Source organism: Piliocolobus tephrosceles, chromosome 10, assembly GCF_002776525.5.
Source record: "Piliocolobus tephrosceles isolate RC106 chromosome 10, ASM277652v3, whole genome shotgun sequence".
NCBI classification, from domain to species: Eukaryota; Metazoa; Chordata; class Mammalia; order Primates; family Cercopithecidae; genus Piliocolobus; species Piliocolobus tephrosceles.
The window spans coordinates 13,441,259-13,445,527 of NC_045443.1; the positions used below are offsets into that span (position 1 = coordinate 13,441,259).

At 44.0% G+C, this 4,269-nt stretch overlaps 1 pseudogene; it reads right to left on the bottom strand.

The window, feature by feature from the left end:
* Positions 1-455: 455 nt before the first annotated feature.
* Positions 456-3,636, bottom strand: LOC111552050 (annotated as a pseudogene).
* Positions 3,637-4,269: the final 633 nt, after the last annotated feature.

The window sequence follows — 4,269 nt, forward strand, 5'->3', positions numbered from 1 at the left end:
TGGAAACTGATGTTCCGTTTTACCGGGGCATTATCAAACATGTTGGGTGCAAAAGGGCACCTTTTAGCCTTTTCTTAAATTTGCATGACCTGTATTGTCTATGCAGATTATGAATGAGCCTGAGGAGTCTGCACGTCTAACTTGTCATCATCCCAGAAAAATCAAAGTGTGTAGGTAAAATGAGCACAAGATTTGGAAAAGCAAGGTACTTGGATGCAGGAGAATAAACTCTTAGCCCTTTTGAGCATGAGTGCTTCAGCTGCAGAACAGGATTGAGAATCCTCACCTGAATTGGTGAGGATTCACTCTGAAATGAAAGCTAGCTAGATAAAACCTCCTTGAAAAGGTAAAGAAAGGTGGTGATTTAAAGCTGGCTGATGCTGAATTATGGAGGAGCTCTTTGGAAATTCTTTTTTATCTGTATAAATGACAGAAATTTAGTGTGATCCATGTGGCTAGCACCTGTCACATATCGTCTGCTGGCACTGATGCCTCACATCTTCCTTAATTTTCTGCTTCTTTTTTTCAATTAAAGCCCTGTGTCCACTCTTCAGCCTCTGAATCCTCTCAGCAATTCTGTCCTCTAGTTTTAGTGGATTTCCCAGGGGAGGAGCTCGAGCAACCCAGCAGAATGTGTCTAAGAGCGCTTGACTCTTCCAGGGAACGATTCCTTATTCCCAAATCTGTTGCTAGAGATAAGCAAGAGATTATACATTCCTGAGACCTGGGCGTTACTTGAGTATCTAGGGGAAAATCAAGAATACTAAAGGGAAAAGGAGAAAAGGGCAAGAGCAGCACATTTTATTTGCATCAGGCGAGAGTGAGAAGTTACAGAGAAAACGTTGCCCTTTGCGTGGAGGAAGACGGGAAATCAATATGAAAATGGCACTAAAGAGGCACGGGCTTTTCATGGTGTTTACTTCAGTTGCTATTATTCAAAGAAGGTCAGTGGATCTCAGACATTTGAAGGTGGCACCTCTCACGTGACAGTAAGAGCCCAGCTGACATAGGCCAGTGGCTACATGGACCACTACTGGGATCAGTTTCCTCATCTGGAAAACAAGGGGCTGTAACTACATCTGTGGCTTCCAACTCTCCCCTCCTGGGAACAGAGAGCTTCATCAAACCTCAACCCTCTCCCCCCAGCTCCTGTATCTTTTCTCTGGTTATTTTGTCTCTGTCATCTTAGTCTCCTCAGTGCTCCCTGCTACCTGACTGCAGCAGGATGACTTGTCCCACCCGTCTGTCCCATGGAGCCAGTCCTGAGCCTAGATAGAGTAGGTCCTCACTTCCATTGTGTGATACAGGCTGTATGTGTGTGTGCATGTGTGTGTTGGGGGAGGCTGAAATGACTTCTTTCCCTAAATGTCTCACCCATGCCAAAAGTTTTCCCATTGATTATTTATGTTTACCTCTTTATAAGACAATTTGTTAAAATACCAGAAACTGCGAGAGCAATCATATGGGTCTAATCAGTCATTGACGCTTTCAAGTCTATAAATGTTTCCCTGTAGCAGGTTCTGAGGAGGGTAGGGGGAGATCGAAGGAAAACAACCCTTCATATTTCAGTCCAAAGCTGTTGTTCATAGGTTATTCATCTGGTGGCCCAGCTGCTGACATAGTGACGTGCTTTCATGCCAGTTCTACAGCCAAATTGCAACCATGCGGAAGCTGGAAGCTTCTTGTCATCTCAGAATTGGTCATATCCAGTGGGGTAAAATCTGAAGCCAGAGGGGCAGAACTAAGCTCACAGCATCTGTTTGCTGGGTTTGGGATTAGAAGAATTTTGATTTAAATGTGCACTATCAGTAGTTGCTTGATGAAAACAATACCTAGCATTTTGTTTTTTTTTACTATCCCTAAGGCAACTCTGGTCCAATGAAAGTGAGAGTCTAAAAATCCCAGGATTATAGGTAATAGGACCTACCCTTCCACATCTGTACAGTTTGTATGAGTAGAACATGATTTTAATTTTCTATTGCCCTCATCCTTGCTCTTATATCCAAATACCCAGTAGCACGATCAGGAGCAAGGGAACTAATTTTCAAATACTAACAAAGTTATTCAAGGGAATGGATGGACTTTCTGTGGCTGCAGTTGGCACGTCTTTTTCAGAAAGCTTGCCTGTGGCTGACAGCCTGCTTGGCACAGTTTCACCGGAGTCCTTTGGTGATGGAGAACAGGGCTGACAGGATTCAAATGGCCAGATTCCAGAGAGGCCAGGGAGGGCCACAGTCTGCACACCAGGGGAGACTGAGACCTGAGAAGGGCATCAGCTGATGAATATATTCACTCTAGGAAAGGGAGGTGTAGCCAAAGAGAATCATTTAGGAGAAGTAGATTGAGAGCAGCTATTAAAAATCCTGAAATGAAGATATGGAATAGTGCTGGCCACCTCCACACATGCCCACATGGAAACACAGTTAATCCAGCAGAGCCGGCCCTATGTGGAGATGCTCAGCCCCAGGCTCCTAGGTGTTAAGCACTTTTCTGTCTATAATATGGTGGAAACCACCCTAGACTTTTCAGCACACCCAAAGTAATAGAATTTTAACTGGGAGGGAATTATCCAGCCAGGGACTAGTTTCTGGCTCCTTTTGAAACTTGGTGTGGTTGTATGGCTAAGCTCTCACCAATAGAATGTGAGTGGAAGTGATGTGAGCCACTTCCAGACCTGACCGTGAAACTTGGCTCATAGGCTCCTCCATACCACCCCACCTCCATGCCACCTTTCGGTTTGGCTGGAATACCAACCTTGCAGTAACCTTGCGAGCAACATACTGAAAATAATAGAACCAGCATCTCCTGGGTTCCTTGAAGAATGCTTGGAGTAGAAGGCCCACTACCTGGCCTGTTCTAGACTATTTACATGAAAGAAAAAACCTTCTACTCTGCTCAAGGCATTACATTTTGGGTCTTCCCACTGGCACAGTTTAGACCATGTTAACTAATATATACAACAACTGGGCAAAGTAGGTGATGTCATCATTTTATAGCTAGGAACCTGCAGCTCTGGGAATTTAAGAGATTTATTTATTTACCCAATGTCAAGATATGAATGTGGAGTCATTATCTGAACTGAAGTCTGTCAGGTTTAAACCTTTATCACCCAGAAGTACCTCTAGAGCAAAGGGGTACCAATAGATGACTTGAATGACAAAGGGATCTCTGATTTGGCTACCCAGTCCACTAACCCAAGCCCAAATTCATACCACCTCTTTCCACGGCTCCAGCTGCTGCACTGCTGAACTTGATCTTCAGGCTAGAAGAATGTGAGAGCTGGAATGGGTCCTAATAATCACCCAGCTCAGTGGTTTTCAAATTTCATTTGGCAACAGAAACACTTCTAATTCTAATGAAATCTAAAACTCAGAAACCCTGTGTGTGAAACAGTCCAACACAGAGCTTGTCTCTTTGAAGTGTGGGCCTGGAACCTGGCCTGTTTTCCACTCACCTCCACAGCCTCTGAGTCCCTTGAAGCAGGTCAGAGAACAACTGATCTGGGTCAGCCCTTCATTTCAGAGGCAAGTAAATAGTGGAGCATGAAGTGTCTTCATCAGGACCACACAGAGAGTAAATGGCAGGGTGGGAACAGGAACCCAGCCTCCTGGCTTTTGAATTTAGGAATCTTTCCATTGTACTGGTGTATTAGAGTTCTCTAGAGAAACAGAACCAATAGGAGATTAGATAGATATAATACAATGAATATACCATAATATACAAATAATAAAGGATTGGCTCACATGACTTTGGAGGCTAAGAAGTTCCATGATATGTCATCTGTAAGCTGGAGGCCCAAGAAAGCTGGCGTCTCCAGTCCAAACCCAAAAGCTTGAGAATCAGGAGTTCTGATGTCCCAGGTCAGGAGAAAGATGGATATCCCAGCTGAAGCAGCCAACAAATTTGCCCTTCCTCTTCCTTTCAGTTTTATTAAAGTCTGCAGTGGATTGAATGAGGCCCACCCACATTGGTGAGGATGATCTTTACTAAGCACATTGATTCAAATGCTAATCTCTTTTGGAAACACCCTCACAGTCACACCCAGAAATAATGTTTTACCGGCTACCTGAGCAACCCTTAGCCTAGTCACGTTGACACAAAAGATTAACCATCACAACTGGATTTCCTCTTTTGAGATACCAGCCCTTGAACCAGCTGCAGATCCAAGATGCCCAGCGAAGGCAGAATGGCAGAAGGGTCAGAGTTACTTGTTATATTAACATTTTGATTTCCGTGTAACAAATGACTGTTAAGCACATGTTTAATCGA